General features: G+C 35.3%; 1 pseudogene; it reads left to right on the top strand.

Moving 5' to 3' along the window:
- The first annotated feature begins 18,621 nt into the window (after positions 1-18,621).
- LOC143663366 (insulin-induced gene 1 protein pseudogene) lies at positions 18,622-20,213 on the top strand (annotated as a pseudogene).
- Positions 20,214-24,529: the final 4,316 nt, after the last annotated feature.

Genomic DNA, 24,529 nt, shown 5'->3' with positions numbered 1-24,529 from the left:
ACCACACCACCAACAGGAAGAGGCTGCTGAAATTAAAGGCACCACATTATGCCAGTGGGGAACTGGGAGCAGACAAGTGCCTCACACAGGGCAGGATAGGAAAAGTGCAGACCTAGAGGCTTCATTGGAAAGTCTGACAACCTTATGGGTCTCACCCTTAAGGAAACTTGATACTGGTTACTCTATTCTACTGAGATGTGAACCTGTCCAGTCTGGGAAAATCTGACTGGGGTTGATAATATCTGAGGAGACCTTCCTCAAAAAAAAGTCCCCATATAGGCAGGGTAAAAACCAGAAAAACAAGAGCTAAAAAATTCTGATCAGTTAAACAGAATCTATTCTACAGGTCTAGAATAAGTTGAACAGAATGCCAAAGAACAGGTAGAGAACAAAACAATCCAACAAAAAATCTCTACGTAAAAGAGTGAAAACAACCCCTAGAATAAACTAATTAAGGAAATCAAATGCTTAGACACCAGCAAAAAATAGCATGTCATACTAAGAAAGTTGAAGATATTGCCCAGTCAAGGAAAAAAAGCAACACTTCAAATGAGACACAGAAGTTGTAACAACTAATTCAGGATGCTCAAGCAACAGATATGCACAATCTCATAAAACAATTTAAAATCAAGAAGTTGGGGGAGGATATAAAGAAGACATTGTGCAAATATAAAGAATAACTAAAAAATTTGAAAAAAAAAAAACACATCACAGGGCATTTGAAGAGATGCCAATAGAAGAGATGAAAAAACAATGGAAATCTAAATAGATTTGAAGATGTTGAAGAAACATTTAGTGAACTAGAAGATAAGATATCTGAAATTCTAACATAAAAGAGAAATAAAAGGAAAAGAATGGAAAAATATGAGTAAGGTCTCAGGGAATTGAATGACCACATGAAGCTCATGAATACACATGTTATGGGTGTCCCAAAAATAAAAGAGAAAGGAAAAGGAGCAGAAAGACTAATAAAGGAAAGAATCATTGAAAATTCCGTATCTTTTTTATGAAAGACATAAAATTACAGATCCAAGAAGAGCAGTGTAACACAAGCAGAAAAGATCTAAATAGACCTACTTCAAGTAAGTCTAATAAGTCAGATTGCCAAATGTCAAACACAAAGAGAGACATTTGAAAGCAGCAAGAGAAAAGCAATCTATCACATAAAAGGGAAGCTTAATAAGACCATCTGTGGATTTTTCAGCAGAAACCATGGAGGCCAAAAGGCAGTGGTATGATGTAATTAAGTTTTGAAAAACAAAAAGTGCCAACCAAAACTTCTATACACAGCAAAACTGTCCTTCAAAAAATGAGGGAGAGATTAAGATATTTTCAGACAAACAGTCACTGTGAGAATTTGTGACAAAGAGACTGGCTCTATAAGAAATACTAAAGGATGCACAACAGGCAGATATGCAAAGATAGGAGAAGAGTGTAGAAATGAAGCTATCAGTAAAAGTAAAAGGAGGAACTATTAGTAAAAGTAAAAGGAGGAAAAAAATTAGTTGTGACATATAAAATCTAAAAAAGACAAAATGGTAGAAGAAAGTATGGCCTTTACAATAATAACATTAAATGTTAATGAATTAACCTCCCCAATAAAAAGAAATGTATTGGCAGAATGGATTGAAAAATAAGACCCATCTATATGCTGTCTACAGGTGACTCACTTTAGACCCAAGGACAAAATAGACCCAAGAAAGTGAAAGGCTGGGAAAAGGTGTTTCATGCAAATAATTAGTAGAAAAGAACCAGCATAGCTGAACTAATACCAGATGAATTAGACTTCAAATATAGAACCATTAAAAGAAACAAAGAAGGATACTATGCAGTAATAAAAGGAACTGTTTAATAAGAAGACATAACTATCATAAATATCTATGCATCAAGCCAGATTGTTTCAAAGCACATGAAGCAAGCACTAATATCACTGAAGGGAGAAGTAGACACTTCTACATTAACAGTAGGACAGTTCAATTCCCTACTGTCATCAATGGTTAGACCATCTAGACAGAGGATCAATGGAAAAACAGAGATTTTGAATAATATGATAAATGAACAAGATTTAACAGATATTTATAAAACATTACACCCCACAAGAGCAGGATACACATTTTTCTCAAGTATTCATGGATCCATAGGCTGGGTCAAAAAGCAAGTCTCAATAAATTTAAAAAGACTGGATTTATACAAAACGCTTTCTTGGATCATAACGGAATGAAGTTGGAAATCAAAAATAGGCAGATGCCAGAAATATCACAAATATATGGAGGCTAAACAACACACTCTTAAACAACCAGTGGGTGAAGAAAGAAATTACAAGAGAGATTAGTAAACGATTTCAAGGGAAATGAAAATGAAGTACAACATTTCAAAATTTATGGGGTGTGGCAAAGGGGATGCTGGAGAGAAATTTGTTGCCTTAAATTCGTATACTAAAAAAGAAGAGTAAAAATCAAGGAATTACCTCTTCACTTGGGAGAACTAGAGAAAGAACAGCAAACTAACCCCAAAGTGAACAAAAGGAAAGAAATAAAGATTAGAGTGAAAATAAATGAAGCTGAGATTATGAAAATAATAGAGAAAAACAACAATACCAGAAGTTAGTTTGTTTGAGAAAATTTTAAAAAATTGACAGACCCTTAGCTAGACTAGTAAAAAGAGAGGCAATTGAGTGTAAATAAATAAAATAAAAAATGGGAAAGGATTCATTTCCCAGATCGTGCCCATGTAAAAAAAAAAAAAAGAAGAAGAAGAAGAGGAGACATAACCACTCACCCTGGAAATTAAAGGAGGTAATTAGAGGATACAATGAGCAACTATATGTTGATAATTAGACAATGTAGATGAAATGGACAATTTCCTAGAAATGCATGAAAAACCAACATTGACTCAAGAAGTAATAGATGACCTCAACAAACCAATCACAAATAAAGAGATTGAATCAGTCATCAAGAAGCTCCACCAAAAGAAAAGTCCAGGCTTCACATATAAATTCTACTAAGCATTCAAGAAAGAATTACTACCAATCCTGCTCAAACACTTCAAAAAATTGAAGAGAGGAGAAAGCTACCTAACTCATTCTATCAAGGCAACATCACCCTAATACCAAAGCCAGACAAAGATACTACAGAAAAAGAAAAATACAGATCCACTTCTTTAATAAATACAGATGCAAAAATACTCAACGAAATACTTGGAATTCAAATCCAGCAGAACAATAAAAGAATTATATACCATGACCAAGTGGAATTTATTCCAGGTATTCAAGGCTGGTTCAACACAAGAAAATCAATTACTGTAATAGACCATATCAATAAGGCAAGGCAGAAAACAGTGTGGTCATCTCAATTGATGCAGAAAAGCCATTTGACAAAATTCAATGATTAAAACATTTCAATGTATATGAATAGAAGGGAACTTCCTGAATAGGATGAACGGAATATATGAAAAATCCACAGCTAACATCATTGTTAATTGGGAAAGTCTCTGAGATCAGGGACAAGAGACGGATGTGCACTGTCACCATTATCATTCAACATTCTGCTGGAAATTCTAACTAGAGCAATTAGACTAGAAAAATAAATTAAATGGCTCCCCAAATAGAAAGCAAGAAGTAAAACTCTCAATGTTTGCACACGACATGATGCCATATGTTGAAAATCCTGAAAAATCTACAATGAAGCTGCTAGAGCTAATAAATGAGTACAGAAAGTCTCAGTATACAAGATCAATGACCCCAAATCAGTAGTGTTTCTATACACTAATAATGAGCAATCTGCAGAAGAAATGAAGAAAAAAATCCACTTATAATAACAACTAAAAGAATCAAATAGTTAGGAATAAATTTAGCCAAACATATAAAAGACCTCTACATAGAAACTTACAAGAAATTGCTAAAAGAAATCATGGAAGACCCAAATAAATGGAAAGGCATACTGTGCTCAAGAATCAGAAGACTAAATATAGTTAAGATGTCAATTCTACCCAAATAGATTTATAGATTCAATGCAATATCAATTAAAATTCCAAGAATTTATTTTGCAGAAATAGACAAATCAATAACCAAATTTATTTGGAAGGGCAGAGTGCCCTGAATAGCTAAAAAATAACTTGAGAAAAAAAAATCAAGTGGGAAATGTCACACTACCTGATTTTAAAGCATATTACAAAGCCACAGAGGTCAAAACATCATGGTACTGGCATAAAGATAGATATACTGACCAATAGAATTGAGTTAAGTGTTCAGAAATAGACCCTCTCATCTGTGGACAATTGATCTGTGTTAGATAGTTAAGCCAACATACCTGGAACAGAGCAGCCTCTATAATAAATGGTGTTTGGAGAATTGGATACCCATTTGCAAAAGAATTAAAGAGGATCCATATCTCACACCCTATACAAAAATTAACTCAAAATGGATCAAAGGCCTAAACATTAGAGGTAAGAACATAAAACCTTTAGAGGAAAATGTAAGGAAATATCTTATAATTCTTATGATAAGAGGTGGTTTCCTAGGCATTACACCCAAAGCATGAGTAATAGAAAAAGAAATAGATAAATGGGGTCTCCTCAAGATGGAACAATTTTGTGCATCAAGGATGTTTGTCAGGAAGAAAAATGGCAGCCTATGAAATGGAAGAAAATATTTGGAAACCACAAACCAGATAAGGGTTTAGCATCCAGAATATATAAAAAGGTGCTTCAACTCAACAAAAAAAGAGAAACAATCCAATTAAAAAAATGGGCCAAAGATATGAACAGACATTTTTCAGAAAAGGAAATATAAATGACTAAAAGGCACATGAAAAGGTGCCCAACTTCACTGGCTATCAGGGAAATGCAAATCAAAACCACAATGATATATCACACCCACTAGAATGGCCATCATCAATAAACAGAAAATGACAATTGTTGGAGAGGATGTCGAGAAAGATACTCACTTTTCCACTGCTGATGGGAATGTAAAATGGTGCAGCTACTCTAGAAGGTAGTTTGGTGGTTCCACAGCAAGCTAAGTGTAGAATTGCCATATGATCCAACAATCCTATTGCTAGGTATATATTCAGAGGAACAGAAGGCAAGGATCCAAACATTTGCACACCGATGTTTATAGTGACATTATTCACAATTTCAAAGAGATAGAAACTGGCAAATGTCCTTCTACAGGTGAGTGGCTAAATTATGCAGCTGTAAGACAGAATAAAGTCAGAAGCATATAACGATGTGAATGAGCCTTGAGGACATTAGCCAGAAACAAAATGATAAATTCTGTATGGTCTCACTAATATGAACTAACATTAATGAGTGAACTTTTAGAGTTAAATTTAAGAATATAGATTATCAAATGGTAGAAAGGGTGGAGATTGGGCATTTAGCACTGAAGTAACATAGTATGTGCAAAAGAATTGTTTATAAAAATCCAGAAATGGACAATACAATACTACCTCATGGTAGCAGAATAATGTAAATACACTGAATGAAGCAGAATGTGGGGATAGTTGAGGAAGAAGAGCTGGGGGCATGTATGACACCAGAAGTAAAGATAGAGGATAAAGACTGAGATGATATAACTTAGGAATGCCTAGAATGGACAATGATGGTGATTAAATGTACAAATATAAAAATATTTTTGCATGAGGGAAATCAAATGAATTTCAACATTGCAAGGTGATGAAAATGGGTTTATATACAGGAAGAAGTACAATCAATGCAAGCTGGGGTCTATAGTTTATAGTTAATAGTAACATTGTAATATGTTTCCCCTACATGTAACAAAGGCATTATGTCAAAACTAAATGCCTACAAATGGTGGATATTGGGGAGGGGTATGGATTCTTTGCAGAACATAAGGAAAAGTCCTCATATAGATTATGGAGGCAAAGGCACAACTGTTTACTCAGATTGGACTGTATCATGTGCAAATAAAATTGTTTAGAAATGAACAGGAGAAACAGGTGCTAGAGAAAGTGTGGAGAAAGAGACGTACCTGTCACTGTTGGTAGGGAAGCTAAGAGGTGCAGCCCCTCCAGAGGGCAACGCTGTGGTCCCATAGGAGGCTAAGAGTTGTGTTGCCACATAATCCTGCAATCCTGCTGCTAATTACGAGCTGAGGAATGGAGAGTGGGGACAGGAATGGACATTTGCTCACTGGTGTTTTTGGCAGCAGTGTTCCTCATCCACCATAAATGGAAGTAGCCTAAGGGGACAATTATTGGGGAACAGAAGGGGGAATTGTGGGGTATGCATACAGTGGAATCCTGAGTGGGTGCAAGAAGTAATGCAGTTGTGAGGCATGGAACTAGATGAAAGAAACTTTAGGACAGTATGATGAGTGAAATGGCAGAAACAAAAAGTCAAATATTATCATGCCTCACTCATATGGACTAGCTATTATATAAAAACTTGGAGAATTAAAGTCAACAGCATGGGTTATCAGGTTGGGGCCTAGGTATAACACCTTAGATGGTAAGCTCCTATAGCAGTCACATCTGTTACAGAGTTGTAACTGTTATTTCTAAATTCTGAGATACTGAACTATTTGTAACCTGGTTGCTCACTGAAACTTCCAGTATATATGTAACACTGGGGACTCAGAGTTAGAGCACTAGAGCTATGAAAGTGAACATTGCCCCATACAGCAGCTGCTAAGAAAGTTGAAAAAGTGATCTGACTTTAAAGAGAGACATGAACGAAGTTGATCTGGATAGGACTAAGGTAAATCAAAATACAGGGGATCCCTGTCCATATTTTAAAACTTCAACTTTTGTGTGAGACCAAAAGGAGAAGTGCTTATTTGGTGGAAAATTTATATTTTAGGTAGCACATTATCTAATTTAACTTGTATGGTCAGTTTATTTGAACACCATAAGTCCACTGGATCTTGAATAAGGCATGAGATCCTGTTGACTTGTACAACTTAGTGTGATGCCCCAATATATCCCAGAGTAATTTGGGCAGAGAATAAAAAAGTACATACAAAGTCCACATGGGGAACTCGTGAGAAAGGAGGAAATATTAACCTTCCCTGTCTGGGGAATTCCTGATACACTAACAAGCAGTGGGGGCAACCAATTCAATAGGCTGAGCCCTTGATCTTGAGTTTTGCCCCTATGAAATTTATTCCTGCAAAGGAGAAACAAAGCCTACTTATAATTATGCCTAATAATCGCAAACCCCAGAGAGCCTCTTTTGTTGCTTACATGTGACCTCTCTCTTCAAGCCAACTCAGCAGTTCGACCCACTGACCTCCATCCTATGCGGAACATGACTCCCAGGTGTGTAAATCTCCCTTGCAACATGGGCCAGGGTTCCAAGGATGAGCCAGAACCTGGCATCCTCAGATTTAGAGAGACTTCTTGTCCAAAAAGGGGAAGAGAGAAAGGAGACAATAAAGTTTCAGTGGCTTAGAGATTTCAAACTGAGTCCGGAGGTTATCCTGGAGGTTATTCTTATGCATTACATAGATATTCTTTTTTAGTTTATAGTATTTTGAAGTGAAACTGCTGACCTGCGTTCCAGTAGATTTGATTTTTGAAGACGACTGTATACTTTTACAGTATGATCACGTGATTCTGAAAACCTTGTGTCTGATGACCCTTTTATCCAGGGTTAAGGATTAAAAATAAATAAATGATAGGAAAGGACAAAGGGCAAAAAATTGGGTAGATTGAAATACTAGCGGTCAAAGAGAGGGAGAGTGAGAAGTAGGTGATGTTTAAGGTTTTTTTCTTTTTATCTTTTTCTGGAATGATGCAAATGTTCTAAAAATGATCATAGTGATTAATACACAATTATGTGATGATATTGTGAGCCACTGATTGTATACTATGGATAGACTATTTGTGTGTGAAGTTTTCTCAATAAAAATATTTTTAAAATTTTGTATTTCAAAGTTGTACTTTTGGTCTAAGTGAAAACTTGAATAGTGACTTGTAGTTTAGTTCACGCTCATATGTCTTGAAGAATTCTTGGGAAGAAAAGTGAAATTAATTTCAGAATTAATAACAAAATACAGAGTTTCAAATATTGAAATGTTTTCTGAGCTTCCATTTGAATTTTGAAATTAGAGATGAGCACATTACAAATATCCAGTTGACATGACAAAAATAAATAAAATGATAGCATTTGATTTAGAGTTAGAAAACATGCATGCATAGTGAAAGGTTTAAATGTATCAGACCTATGTTATTTCCTTTTGAAATACTATTTTGGATGAAAAAAGAAAGCATTCCAGATGATTAATAGATTCAAAACTATTTAAAGTACTTGGAAGGATGTGCGTTATAGGTAACTTTCAGACTTCGGTGACATTTCAATGACTCAAGTGATTTAATAAAACTTTCTACCCACATAAACCTCAAGTCTGTTCACTAAGAATTATATTTTTGAGTTGAAAATTAAAGTAGATATTTTGGGGGCGATTTTCCTCTTTTGACAAACAGTAAGTAGAACCTCCTTCTTACTTTCAATAATAAATTAAATGTCATGAAAATTGCAAATACTTCCACCTTCCATTCTCATTTAGAAAGTCTCAGTGATTAGAATTAAAAGAGAACTGTAAACATTTTTAAATAAATAACTGATTGAATCTATGCATTAGATATAAAATTTAAGAGAAATATGGCCATCACCACAAAAATGATGTTTTACTGGAAAATTTTTAAATAGATGAGATTTCTCTCTAGGGTGATTAGATATTTGCATTATCTCCTATATATATATAAAATTTTTGTCTTGAAAAGGAGAGTTACTGTTTATAAAAATATGTTTTTTATTTAACATGTAATAGATTTGTATGTTTTATAATTAATGTTAAAGCTTTAAGAGAAATCTGGTAGGCAAGATTCTAAAATAGCTGCCAATTAACAGGCTTTGAGTTAATCAAAAGAGAGATTTTTCTGGGTGGACCTGGCCTTATTAGGTAAGCTCTTAAACATTTTAAGAAGCAGCACCAGATGCCCTCCATAGTATAAAGAAGCTCATGTGGTAAGGCCCAAAGAGTGAATTTGGGGGCTGAGAACATTCCCAGGCAAACAGCTGCAAGACTAATAGAACTTCAGTCTTACAGCAATAAGGAAATGAATGCAGTCAATTGCCCACAGGACCTTGGAAGTGGCTCTTTCCCATCTAGATGAGGTTATAACTGGCCAACACACTTGATTTTAGTCACATGAGATCTGGAACGGGGGACCCAGCTAATTCATATTAGTTTCTTATCTACCAAAACAATAAGATAATAAATGTGTGTTTCTTTAAGCCTTGAAGCCATGGACATTTGTTATATAGAAATATAAAACCAATTACATTAATTTTATATTTGAAATTTGAAAATGATGTTGGCAAGATCAAAAAGGAGACACGCAGCATTTATTGTGCACGGATAGTAGTAGCATGCTGATGCCTAACACCTACTAGTCCCTTCATTCAAGAGTTAAGACTTATTACCTTGGTAAATAAAACATTTCCAAGCTTCCCTTGAAGTGTGGTATAACCAAGTCCTGGCCAATGAAATATGAGTGGAAATGAAGCAGTCAACTTTGGAATCTTGTCTTTAAAAGGAAGAGACACACTCTTTCCTTTTTAATGTTAGCTACGATGAAGGATTTTATATAGGAAGCATTTCATTTCCTTAAAGACCTTACATATGCTGGACAGACAAAACTAAAAACAGCAAACAATTCAAGTTGGAATATAATAAAATTCTATACAGTATGTATAACCTGAGTGACATAATATCAACAGTAAATCATCATATAGGTATTATTATCCCAAGATTGGATTCACAAAAAAACCTGCAAATGCGTAGCATGTGTTCTAGAAATATTTTCCCTGAAAAGGGTTGAAACATCTTTCATTTAACCTCAATTTATCAGATGATTCAATTAATCAGAACAGCCCAGGTATTTTAATTAATCATGGTTTGATAATAGCCCATACTTTTCCATTTCATTTACTGAAAGGCATTAATTAGACTCACAACTAATCAACTCAGTTTGAGAGTCACTGCACACTACTATATGTAAGATTGTGTCAGGATGAATAAGAAACGTTTTCCAGGCAAATGAAGCTTATATTTTAGTATTAGAGATATACAGAGAGATTAAAACAATGTAATAAAGCTATGACAAAGGAAGATAGAAAAAGGGCACCTGACCAAGCCTAGATCCTGCCCAGTGATTACTGAGGTAGGATGGGAAATGTGGGGTAAACTTATTACAGTGAGAGTGAAATTGAGAAGCAAATATAAAACATCATGGAATGTTCAAGAAAATGCATGTACTACAGATTTATTAAATTACTATATAAGGCAGAAAATGGTTAAAAACAAGAGCAGAAAGGAAAACAGAGGCCATACACAAAATAGGAATGTAGAGGAGAGTGGTAACTAACACTCCTTTTGTTAATAAATCTGATAGCAGTTTACAGCTACAATTTGATATTAAAACACATTTTGGAAACACATAGACCCTATAATGAGGTTGAAAATAATCAGGTAAACTACATTGGAAGAAAACACCTTCTGAAAATTTTAGCTGTGATATTTAAATTAATATGCATGAACAGAAAATGAAGTTATTAGCGAAAAGTGAAAAACTAAAAATAAATATAATTACTAAGTATGTGTTAAAACTTGAAGATCTAGAAGATAATGCTATGTATTGAATAATAGCATAAGAATGAGTAACATTTTTAAGTGGGAAAGGAATAATGTCTCTCTACCTGAAGCCAACTCAAGCTAGTAATTTATATGACAAGTGGACATATTATAGATGCTCAATTCAAAAAATGTTGAATTTGAGTTCTTCCCTTTATGATTTTCCAGGTGGCAAATTATGAAATCATGGAAAAAATATTTAGTGTTCCTAACTTATTTTTATAAATACAACAGGAAAATATGGCATTCCATATTTATATTTTTAACCTTGACAAAATACACACCAATAATCAATCAATATTTGTTTTTATCCAACTATCCAAATGATACCTAAAAATCTACTTAGATTTTATAATAAGTTTATTATACTTCACAAGAAAATAACTTACAGATTCGTCTTGATATTTAGAAAACAAAGTTTCACTTATTACTTAATTCTATTTAAATATTTTAAGCTAAAAACAGTTTGTATAAATTGTTTCTATTAGAAGTATTACTTTAGTGTTCAATATTATATTGCCAAAATGCCGTGCTGACATTATCCTCATTTAAACATGTACACATAGTAGATAACGCATCCGTATGAGCAGTCCCTTTCGAGCTGTGAGTTTTCAGGTAAATGTGAGTTGTGATTTGACCTAGATCACACAAAGAGTACGAATGACAAATCCAGGATGAAGGCCATGGCAGCTTCAAACTTAATCCACTACTCTGTATAGCTAATCATGTGACTTTTGAAGAATTGGACTAATTCCATGGGAGCTTATGTTATGCTGGTTTATGTAATCAATATTGCGAAAAAGACAAATTTATTGATGTCTCAGCCCTCTACAGATCTGTGGGCATTGTATCCTCCTCCTGCATAATTGCATGAATAAAGAGAAAAAAAACATGACTTCCTCTTACTTTCTCTGTTCCTCTCCATAAATACAAAAAAGAAAAAAGAAAATCCCAATGTTCTGATAAATCAAACTAAAGACGCTATTTAATGGCAGTATTTTTCAATTCCACTTTTGAAATTGAGCTTATAAATTCAGATAAGCTGCTCTTTGCCTTCAATTCTAGCTGACATCTAATAGCATACTGCTAGAAAAAAGTTGGTCACTGCAACTACCTATTTTACTTTAGTACATATAACAAAATCCTATTGTGAAACAGAATACTATTTAAGGTACTATGGATACTTAAAAATAAAACCAGAAATCCAAAATTGCTAATATGGCTAAAACCATACGTTAGTTGGTGTTAGAGTTGCAATTTTTCTTAAAGAGTAATATACGCAGATCAAATTTTATAACTACAAAATGATGGGGTTGTAGTAGAAATTCATGTAACTAAAAATTGTTTATAGATTTTTAGAAAAAAATGTACCTGATACAGAGATTTAATAGAGTTAAGAATTTCAAAGAATAACCACTTTACAGAAGTTTGATATAATCATTATCTTAATAAATCATTTTCTGGAAAAAGGGAAAACCAAAGTGAAAGAGTGGAAATTTCATTCATTTCAATTTGATTTTTTACAATGCAGAGAAAATCATGCTTTCCTAAGCTATGTCATAATAATCGGTCATTGTGGTTCTATCGCTAAATAAGCATAGTCCTTACCAGTTAAGTATGCAATGTTTTGAAATATTCTTTTCAATAGTTGTATTTGCGTATCATTTGCACTGGCTATTTTGACAAGCAGGTTCAAATAACCTGAGATCTGTTTTTAGCACTAAGCCAACCACTTATTTTGCAAAGACAAACACATAGAAGTAATTATTATTTAAAGGTGACTGGAATAGCTGTTTATTAATCTTCACACTTGTAAAATATCTTCTAGCACCGTCAAATTAAGATTAATTTAGTAGTATTTAGTTACTATAGAAGAATCTCTGATACAGTGTCAAGTGTTCAGATAAGTAAAAATTCAATAAAAACATTTGAGTTTTTATTAACTCAGTTACATTGAACTATTTAATATGATTCAAAAATCTACATATAGGGCACAAGCATAATTAAACAAATGATATTTAAGATAGTATTTAATATTTAGGATTTATGAAACTCTGATATGTGTATCTACAGATTTTTTCCTTCCTTGCTTTAATATTTTAAGTAATATTTTAATTAATTGCTTTACTGTGGTGGACTAAATTTTCATTTTAGGAAGGGATCCTCCAGGAGCATTTATATTCATGAAAGAATTTTTCAGATCTCCAAGAAAAAAGAATAAAACTTCAGACAGGGAAGTACCTTTCCTTTTCATATGTCCTATGTATAGGATATTTCAATTATCAAAGATGTCAATTACTTTCTCACCTTAGTGCCTTTTATTTGCTATTGTGCCTGATTAAAACAACTTTTGAAAAATTAGCACTAACCTGAATGTCACATGCATTTCTTATATCCTATACTTCACATCCATAGCACATACTGCTCTCTGTAATTATGTAATTTGATGGGATTATTTAATATTTCTTGATTAATTATCTGTAAGATCTATGCCAGCAACTAGTATAACTTTCCAGAAATTTACAGCCTTCAGATGGGTCCCTGGACTAGATAAGTCTTGAAACCTAGAGGGCCCAACCTCTCCAGAACATCAGATAGTTGCATCTCCCCAACCCATATTAGTGACAAACCCTTCTAACATGGAAAAAATTAGAATGGCCATAGCCCAAACAACCAGAGGGATAGAAAGATTAAAGGTGATGGTGGAGTTATGCACAGAAGACAGGATTTAACAAATTAATGTGATTGCTGAATCATTAAATTGATATCTCTTTTAGTCTCCATTATCTTAGAGCAGCTAGAAGTAAAAGCCTAGAATCATGGAATTGTAACCCATGTCAAACTCTGAAATATATTCTACAGCTAATTGTGGTGCTGTGCCTTGAAATTTATTGCTTTTTTGTATAATGGTATTTTTCACAAAAAAGAAAGAAAAAAATGTGATTGTGGTGATAAAAAATATTTAAGCCTTCTAGTCTCCTATATTCTGGAGCAGCTAGAAGGAAAAAATCTGAGAGAATTGTATGGTAGCCCATTTCAAAGTCTGGGATCTGTCCCGTAACTACTTGTTGAAGAGTGCTTTGAAATCTATTGCTTTTTTATGTCTTTGCTTTGTATGTATGTTATACTATACCATAAAAAAATTTTAAAAAAAGATCTATGCCGGCAATATTCTTGATTCATTTATTCCTCATTGGATGTCCCAGAACAGAGCATAGTATCTGATGTACAGTAGGCAATTAAATAAGTAGTTGTTACAAGAGATGTGGAAAGTTTTATTGGAATGAAAATAAATGCAAGGGTAAAAAAAAAAAAGAAAGAAAGAAAGAATGTTCATACAAAACTCCTACATCTTTCCCCAAAATCCACAATTTGTGTCTATGTCCAAACACCTATATCAAATGTAGTAGGATTCAATGTGGAAAAATTTATATTGTGAAAAGGAGGGTTGTGGGAACTGAGAGCAGAGATGATTTCAGAAGTTTCTGTAAAGGAAGAAGATAAGATGAGCCCTAAGGTTTTGATCTAGACATATTGTTTCCATCGATGGAAGCAGAAAATACAGGATTAAGAACAGTCTCCCAAACATTTAATTGAATGAGTTTCAATTTGCAATGTTTGGAGAAGATGGAATCAGGCATGTAGGGTATCGAGATATAAATGTCCAACATGGAACTACATATGTATAACCAAAATTACAGAAGGAAGGAAGGGAGGGAGGAAGGTGAAAAGAAGGGGAGGAGAAAGGAAAAAAGAAAGAAGGAAAAAGAGATGGAGGAAAGAAGTGAGAAAAAGAAAGAAAGGAAGAAAAAAGGCAACAGAAAGAAAAGATTGGGAAAATATTCTGTAGTAACTGGGTCAAAAGCACAAACAATAATAGCATGTTCCCATTGTTTAGAGTTATTCTCTCAGTTCCAGGATCAGGAAGCTGCAGAGAGGCTATTGTTCTGTGGCAAAATCCCTGGGAGGTTGAATGGCTGGGCATTTTCAGAATCAATAGGTAACTGCAGTTTATCAAAATCACATAAAAATTGAAAATCCTAGTGGTAGTGAAACAACTTCTTGTGATTTGTCACCAAAACCTAGACCAAAATATGTACAGTTAGAATTTTGAAAATATAACTGAACAGTTTCAATAAATAGGCATTTGTAGATATGAAAAATTATAAAAATGGAGCAAATTGAATGAAATAAAAACAGTGAGCATGAAAGTTTTAATAAAATTCTAGTTTGATCTGGCATGTCATAAATGTCAAAAGGGCCCTCAGCCAAAGACATTTTATTACCAAGGCCCTGCAACTGAAATTAAATCTGCCAACTATTGGCCTTTGGAATAGTAAAGAGAGGAAAAGTAGTAAACACAATCCCAGGTACACTGGAGTCATCGATTATGACAAAACAGCCCTGAAGCCTCCTTACCTACCATTTTCCATATGGAAATGTGGGGACAAGAGAAATCTTTTTTTATTTCTTTGTGCTCAAAAGAAAGACCCTGCTTGTAAATGTGTTGCAGTTTATGTATATAGCTCAATACCTGAGCAGTGTACAAAACACAGAGCATGGGAACGGCCTAAATAGCATCCCCTTTTGATATATTAAGAAATGGTTCCTATTTCTTAAGTTTCACAATAATTAATGCCATCCTGTATGCTTTTTTTTTTCTTTTTCCCCATCCTGTATGCTTTTACTCTGGGGTAGGACACTGGGAAGATGAGGAAGTGAGTTTTGATAAGTCTGATTTAAGAATGATACAATTTTCATTTCCACTTTCTGTCATAATACCAGTGGTTAAAATGGTGATTTAAAATGGAAGAGTGGGTGTGTACCAAGAGAAAACTTCTGACTTCTGAATTCTGACGAGAACATAAAGTTTATTCAAAGGCACTTTCTAGTAAACAAGTGTTTGAGATAAAGAGTAAATGAACAGAGTGAAATAAAGGACCTTTCAGCTCCTCTATATTTCTTAGCTATTTGAACAGAATACTTTAGCTATAGTTATTTAGCTACAGTTTTACCAGCTGAATAGTGAGATATCATCTTCCTCTTATTTTCTTTTGTATTATTTTGTCCAGAAATATTATGTCAACTTAATTGACCTATCTCTACTAACTCATTACTAAATTAATGCTACTATTCCAGGTAAGAATAATTAGGTTAAATAAATTACTATTAAAATTATATAAAGGGCCTACAATTTCATGAACATCATATTATATGAATTTTCAAAGATGCAATATTAATAAACAAAAAAATTACACTGAAAAGCAAAATACTTTTTTTGCCAAGGTTGCAATTTAGAAAATGCTGTCATTTGTTAAAGAAATTATGCCCCAATATTAGTACATCCTTTCATTTCAATATTAACAGTGGATACATTTCCCTCACCACTGTATTAAGTGCTAGAATCGATTTTACTGGTAAAGTCTACAGTGCATATAAAAATGTCTGTTGCCATCTGGTCTAAAATTCTCCCTTAGAAAGCTAAGTGTTTATTGCTGTGCTTGAAAGATATACTATGTAAGGCTGATCACTTACTTTTGGAAGTAGGTGCTGAAGTGTAAAATCTTAAAATTGCATGGGGACAGAGAAACTGCTTTTTTGACAAAGCAATAGCCATTATTCACTGAAATCTACACGGGTACTCTACTATTTGTGGAGGAAGCATTGTGCCTCGATGACAACACTTACCTTCCTAGATTCCCTAAATCTTAGTGTGATCATGAGATCCAGTTCAGGCCAATGGCATGTAAGTGAAAGTAAAGGAGAAGTTTATCGAATAGCTTTACAAAAATTCATGATGTACTGGTCATTTTCTTTTATTCTGCACAATGTAAGAATGCAAGTCATGTGTTAAAAATAGTTGACTACAAATACATAAGACCTTTGACTTATAGGGCAATTAATTGCACTAGCACTGAATTCCCAAATAGTATGGTATTTCATTTTTTAAAATAGGCTCTCTATTTATTTAGAAGTAGTTGCTAACATAAAACGAAACTCAATCCAAACATATAGATCTAAATGATGTCATTTGATTCTCACAGCTGTTCTTTGAGAAGGAATTATATCACTTACACCAGCTTGCATTTCTGTAATTTCTAAGAAAGTTGAACAATTGATTAAGTGTTCATCAGTGTTTCATTTTCTATTAATTCTTTATTTCTATCCTATGTTCAGTTTTTTTAAATTAAGCTTCCTGTCTTTCAGATTGATTTACAAATGTGCTTTGAATGCTAAAGATATTAACTCTTCATCTTTCTTCTCAGGGCAATTTTTCCTCCTAAACAGGTTTTGGTTTAATAATGCTATCTTTTGCCAATATGGAAGCAAAATAAGCTCTTTTAGGAAGGAAAACATGAAATCAGATATATGTGAATCTTCCTTAAGAAGAAAATTAGTTTTAATAAAAAGATTATAAGCAAACTGCTTGTACCTAAAATAACTTTTAAAAATGGTACTTCTCCTTGCACATAAGCCCATCTAGATGGTATAGAATTTTAGAACCCAAGGATCTAAATAAAGAATTTGCCAGTTAAGGTGGTTAGAGTATTTGAAATACTCTTAAATATAACAAAAACTTAACTCTGGTTTATAATACGAATCAAACTTCCTCTATGTGTTTTCCAGCTGCTTAATATAAACATGATAACAACTGTCTTTCTGTCAAATTGTTTTAGACTTCCCTAAAATGAAAACTTTCAAATGTGTCAGGAATGTTGAAATACATTAAACTATTATGAGAAATAAAAAAACATGGATAGTGTAGATAAATTTGATATAATATTTAAAACAATTTTCATACAGTCAAGCTAAAAGTAAATGCAGTTAGTTTAAAAGAATCTAAATTTCTTTTAAATTCTTCATGGCCAAAGTAAATATTATCCAAATGTAAGCATTTGAAAATAGCAGCTCAATATATTTTGTACTTTTTACAGAAGTTCTGTAAAAAGCTGGTATTTTAAAAATGTGATTTTAACAGTTTCAGGAAGTAAATTCAGAAAAAAAAAGTTTAAAGCATCCTACATTATATAGAATAGCATAGATATATTCTCTGTAAACATATCTGCATATATATATGCAGATAAACTATATATATATATATATATATATATATACATGTGCACATTTTAATGTGTGGGCTCCCTGCATTCAAAAATTAAAGGCCCTAAAATATTTTTGCTCTTCAAGTAGAAAGTCATAACTTGAAGATCTTAATATTCATCTTAAGGTTTTGGTAAAAGGGCCACTGCATAAACTAACATATAGTAAGAAAGAGTTTTTATGGAAATCAAAAGACAATGGAGGAAAGAAAGAGAACAAAATAATTAACAGGGACACCAGAGGAAACTAAAGCTTCTGGCACACACATGGCCCAGGGGCATCACATAATGATAAAGAGATCAATTTTCCGAGAAGATGGGGCACTCCTAAATGTGTATGCACCTAAAAACACAGCATCAAAATACATGAGGGAGGCATGCACTGGGATGGCTTTCCAGGGGCCTGCAGCCTCAGGGTGGGTCTCTGGACTTGATGGGTCCTGGGGTATAAGAAGTCCATCCTCTCTAGGACATCAGCTAGCTCCATCCTCCTATCCCGTAGAATAATCCAGATGCCCCTAAAGCATGAGAGAAAGACAAAAAGTGATGGTGGAGTTGTACAGCGAGTGTAGAGTTTGGCAGGTAAGGATGATTGCTGGGTCATTGCGTTGATTTTTTTTTTTTTTTTGGCCTCCAGTGTCTTGGAGCGGTTAGAGGTGGGGGCCTGGAGCTGTGAAACTGTGGCCCAAGCAGGGCTCTGGCCTCTGTCCTACAACTGATTGTTGCAATGTGCTTTGAAATGTATTGTTTTTGTGCGTATGTGTTGTTTATCACAAAGTGGAGGGAAAATGTGTATGTTGCTTCTGGCCTCCAGTGTTTGGGAGCAGCTACAGGGAGGGATCCCGGGTTACAGAGTGGTAGCTTATGGCGGACTCTGGGATCTGTTCTGTGACTGCTAGTGAGGAGTGCTTTGAAAATTGCTTTCTTTTTTTCTTTGCTTTGATTTATGTTATATTGTACAGTAAAAAAAAAAGTTAAAAAATACACGAGGCAAATACTGAGAGAAGAGCTAGGAAAAATATACAAATCCACTATTACAGCTGAAGACTACCATGACCCTCTTTTGTTAATTGACAGACAGCAGACAAAAATCAGTAAGGATATAGGTGAACTCACAGCATCATTAATCAAATGGATTTAATTGACATTTATAGACCATTTGCACAATTTATCTATCTATCTATCATACAGGCAACATAAACCAAGATAGATTATATTCTGGGCTATGAAACAAACCTTAACAAATTTAAAGAACAGATAGATTACAAAGTTAGTTCTCAGGCCACAGTGAAATTAAACCAGAAGTAAATAATAGACCCTGGGGCTGGACTCACAAAGGGAAGTCTCATACCCTATGTCCGATTCTCATTTCACTGAGCTCCCTTTGATCCGTGGGCCCCAAGGTTGAATGCAGCCCTCGACCTCTCTGACTTAGGTCCCTGGCAGCGCCACTCTCCCTTGTCCCCAGGTCCAACTCAGACAGTGCCCCCACCCCTAAGAAACATCATCTCAGATCTTGGTGGTAACAGTTGCTCAGATTAGATGGTCACTTCTGAAGTTGTTCTTACACTAAAGGTGGGAGGCACCCAAAACACCCGAAAGCCAGTGCTGGAGGACTAGGAGCAAAAGTGGGAGAAATGATCAATTCCGTCTGTTTCCAGCTCCTCTTTGCTGGTGGACCACCTTGGGGCATGAGCACTCATAGGAGTGGCCACAGTAGCAGCAGCAGCCACACTAACAGTTGGCTTCATCACTTGGTGCAAAGGAGCCTTGTGTTTTTTTTTTTATTTAAGGTTGTCCTAACCCTGGTGCTCAACCTGCTACAGATACAGAGGAACGTCACCTCTTTCCCTGAAGAAGTTATTGCCACCATCATCTCCTGGGCCTGCTGTGTTCCTCCCTATTATGGAATAGCAACTGCTATTGTAGGCTTACTCTAGACCATATTGACAGCAATCTTGAAGAAGCCCACAAGTTTAAAAGACAATGGGCCTGCATAATGCATTGTATCACAGTTTTTGTTGGCATCAACCATATAAGTGCTCAACTGGATTTAGCAAATAATGTTCAGCTGTCCTGGACATTAGCAGTCCTATCTTTGGGCGTTTGGTGGGCATTTATTCATTCAAGAAGTGGTCTTGAGCTAGGAATTACCATAACATTTCCAGCCACACTAATCACTCAGTTTCTAGCATATAATGATGTTAATTAGTATACATACCCAGATTTTCTCTGTATTTGTTCTTGGCTCCCACATATATTTCTCTCAGGAGGTATAATGGCAGGAAACATAGGAGAATGACTGCCTATGGGCATTCCTGAAAAGTCACATAGCAGAGGAAGCTTCAAAACCACTGATTCAGAAGAAGGAACAAGATCTGGGAAGAAAATCTGTGATATTGAATTATGACAAAGATTATCTTTTTTTCCTAAATAACCTATTCATATTGGACTGATCATACAAATGACTCCTGGAAAAAAAAAATCACTCATTTTAGAATAGAGATGTGGAAAGAATAACTACTTGAAATCTTCCTAGATTGATTGCATTTGTATCTGTGTGTGCTCTGGAAGCATTTGGTCTGGGCTGTGTATAGAAGCTCAGGCAGGTGGCAATTTCCCAACTATTAGATTTCACTTATATTACTAAAAACAAGTTGTTTTCAAAGCACTGAACTAAAACATAATACAGATTACTGGTTTTGCTTCAGTGCCGAAAGGAGATGGATAGATGGTGCTTAACAAAGATGAAGTGTGGTGTAACAGGAATAATATTTATCCAAAAGATATTTTAAAATAAGGTTGTGTTCAAACAAACAAACAAAAAATGGAGCACAATGTAGGGAGGCTCTCCATGTTAGAGCATAGCATTGCCATGTTTTAGGAATCACACTCTCATTTAATCGTGTCACTCTGTGATAGTTGGATTTCTGTGTCAACTTGGCCAGGTGATGGTGCACAGTTTTTCTGTGGCTGTGGACTTAAAGCATCATCATGTGAACTTCATCTATGGCTGATTACATTTGCAATTGGCAAAGGAGAGTGACTTAGAGGTCAGAAGAGAGCTCAGCAGCCTAGCAGACCTCAGATTAATGCTCAGAGCTGCTCAAACCCAGACATTTGGAAATGCAGAAAGGAAATGCCCCCCAGGAAAACTGTTTGAACCCAGATGTCAGGAGAGAGGGCCCCCAGATGTCACTCTGTGCCTTCCCAAATTATTAAATTTGTAACTGAATAAATAAAATTTGTAACTTAATAAAAGCTAGCCCATATATGATATATTGCATTTTGGCAATCTTAGCAAACTAAAACACTCAGTGACAGACTTATTTGTATATTGCCAGCATGGAAACTATACAATTTTGCTCTATACATGGAATTTTGTATGAACTATCTTATTGAATGCAAAGGGCAATGAAAAGCCATGCTGTGATGCTATGATATATTGAAATTTTCACCTCAGCATATGAAGTCTTACCAAAATCCATAAACATCTAAGAGTCAACACATCCCTGCCATGTATTTCAATATTAGTTATTCAAAATTATTTGTTGTTTCTTTGGTGCTCCAGAATAGAGATTAATATTTTTCCCACAACCCTATAGAATTTGCAATCTGTGATTGTCATGTAAAATGAAAAATGCACATGCAAATGCAAACAACCGTTTGTTGTTTCTAAATTTTCAATTATACTGGAGAGCACAATGTATTCGTTTAATGGTGTAGACCATATTAGACCTAATTCGTAAGTATTGGGTCTTAAACTTCAAGTGCAATGTATGAGTAAACAAATCTGACCTTTGTATTCTCTGAAATACCTGGGATATCACAGCTTCTTTACCTGATGAAGAAAAGGAGAAAAAAGATATTTAGGAGGTGAAGGGTGGAGGATTACGACCTTTGCATGCTGTGTTTCTTTCTTAGGAGGAATTCACACTCAGTTCTTCAGTGTTCCCTTAAATAAAGACCACTAAACCCATTTTCACCTTCAACTTGGAAGGAGGAAAAAGGATTTTCATTTTGCTCCCATGAGGCTATTCACATAGCCTAACCATCTGCCAGGGGCTCATAGCAAAGAAATTGGACAAATGTAAATCTATTTAATTATATTGATAATGCCATGTTAGCTAGTAACTCTTTTTGAGAATTAAAAAAAAAAAAAACAAAACTCATATTTGTTGCAATTTCATCTTACTAGTCAGGGACAGACAAGATCATAGTAGACTGCAACACCTTGGCTGTCCTGTCAACTTCTTAAGTATTGCATGGTTGTGAAAGACAAAATTTATTCCTTTTGTAGAATTGATAAGATAAACAACTAATGGCTTTCTTGGGATTGTTGGGGGCATTGGAAAACTTTCTTTCTTCACTCAGCCCAAGTGTTAAAACGTGTACATGTTTTGATTAGGAAAAGCTGTCCCTGGGAATGGGATACCTCCAACGAGGCTGCTTTTGAAAAAGCCAGATGGGCCATCTCACTGGACTAGGCTTCATGGGGAATGGACACATATCTGAATTATAAATTAAATATGGTTAGTTCTGATATTGGCTTTGGGTGGGGCTTGTGGCAAAGGCAGTGGACAAAGCAAATTCTCATTAGCTTTTCATTTCAGTTCTGGAAAGGAGCTAAACTATGTTAAAGTCCCTTAGGAAAACAACAGTATGCTGCCTAAAATGCCATAGTGTGAGTTGAAGGACTAACTCAGAAATGTCCTTTGAAATTAAGAGCAGCCATCCCTATACAGGGGCGGATATGTAACACTGCTACTAAACCTCAGTCTGGCAATGCAAAATTAAGCACATTAATTAAATAAAAAGCTAATATACTGTACTGCAGCATTTTTAACAACAGCCTCTTAAGTGTAGAATTGCACTGTATCCTGAGACCCATTTCCTATGTAGAAGAACAACCCTCATCCCTTCTTGCTGTTCCTCCTGAGGTGGCTATCTCTGTGCTCACTGTTGACAGATGTTGCAGAATACCTAAGTCTGCCTGGTATACTGATGAATCAGCACATGGGAAGCCTACCATCTGGATGGCTGTGGTCATGCAACCTACTATGGATATTACATGGTGGGAAACTGGAATTACGCAAAGCAAATAATGGGCTAAATTAAGGACTATGTGGATAGTCATTGTCCATACACTAAGAGATGGATTAACTATTTATACTGACCATCAGGCAAGGTAGCAGGGCCCAGCAGTGTGGATGGCCACAAGGAAACAAGAACAATGTACTGTACTCTGCTACCCCTTATGAGAGAAAGACATGTGGGAAGATATCTGGACTACCTGTCATAAGTAAAAGGCAACTGTGTGTATTAGTAAGGATTCTCTAGAGAAACAGAATCAACAGGAAACACTCACAAATATAAAATTTATAAAAGTACCTCATGTAACCATGGGAATGCAGAGTCCAAAATCTGCAAGGCAGGCTGTGAAGCTGATGATTCCGATGGAGGGTCTGGACAAACTCCACAGGAGAGGCTCACCATCCAAAGCAGGAAGAAGCCTGTCTCTTCTGAATCCTCCTTAAAAGATTTCCAGTGATTAGAGTAAATATCACTCATTGCAAAAGACACTCTCCTTGGTAGATTGCAAATGGAATCATCTGTGTATACAGCTGACATGATCATTATTTAATTCTATGAAATGTCCTCATCACAACAGACAGACCAGCACTTGCCCAGCCAGACAAACAAGTACTACCACTTGGCCAAGTTGACACATGAACTTGACCATGACATGTGTTTTATGTCTCTTCCCATTACACTGATTCTTTACCCAACAATATTAAAGCAAATGCTTTAGCAAACACTCGTAAGCTAAAGTCAACATCACATGAGGCTGCTGAATGGTTGCATAAAGAAAGAGGACACCATGAGTAGCAGACTGTGGAGACTGGCACAGCAATTTCAGCTGCCCATTACAAGGCAACAACTGAAAGAATTTTGGGGTACCTGTCTCTCAAGTTTGCTATGATGCCCAAGGATGTCCTCATCAACTCAGTCACATCAGCCATGAGCAGGTTTTGGTCACCAGGTGGCAGGTAAATCGTATGCGGTCCCTTCTCTTATCTGAAAGTATAAAAAAGCATATTTTTCCCAGGAGGAAAAGCTAACCAAAGGGTTACAACATACAGCTTAGGAGAGCTCAGTGCATTCTTCTGGGTGCCCACATGTGTAGACAGTGATAGAGGGAATCACTCTTCTGGACAACTAACCCAAGCCTGGGCTACTGAACATGATGCCTTATGGACATTTCATTTTCCTTATAACTCCACAGCATTGGGGTTAATCAAAAGGATGAATGGGCCTTTAAAAAATCAATTAAAAGGTGACAAGCAATCTTTGCAGCAGTGGATATGCCAGTTCTATCCAGCTCTTGCCAACCTCAATTTGTGGCCCCAAGCAGCTGCTACCTTGTCGAACTGGTAATGGTGGGACCCATGCAGGAGTTGTGAATTCAGGTAACAAGAAAATCAATGTTCAGCCAAAGTAAGGTAATGAATATAACTTGCTCAATAAATTATGGTAAAGAACAGTAAATTGTTTACCATGTTCAGCAGCTATAGGTGCCCATTCCCTACTCTCACAGTAGGCTGTAATGGGGCCCAGCACCTAGCTAGCTCACTGGTAATGGTAAGGGACATAAAAATCCTTTCCCCCAACATCACAGGTGGACACTACCAATCACTGATTGTGGCTTTTGACTAGAGACTTCATGTCACAGGGTATTAAGCAGAGAGGGCAGCCATTGCTTCAAGCCACC

Source organism: Tamandua tetradactyla, chromosome 19, assembly GCF_023851605.1.
Source record: "Tamandua tetradactyla isolate mTamTet1 chromosome 19, mTamTet1.pri, whole genome shotgun sequence".
NCBI classification, from domain to species: domain Eukaryota; kingdom Metazoa; phylum Chordata; class Mammalia; order Pilosa; family Myrmecophagidae; genus Tamandua; species Tamandua tetradactyla.
Note: the sequence above shows the minus strand (reverse complement) of the source record. Positions and strands in the feature narration are given on the sequence as shown.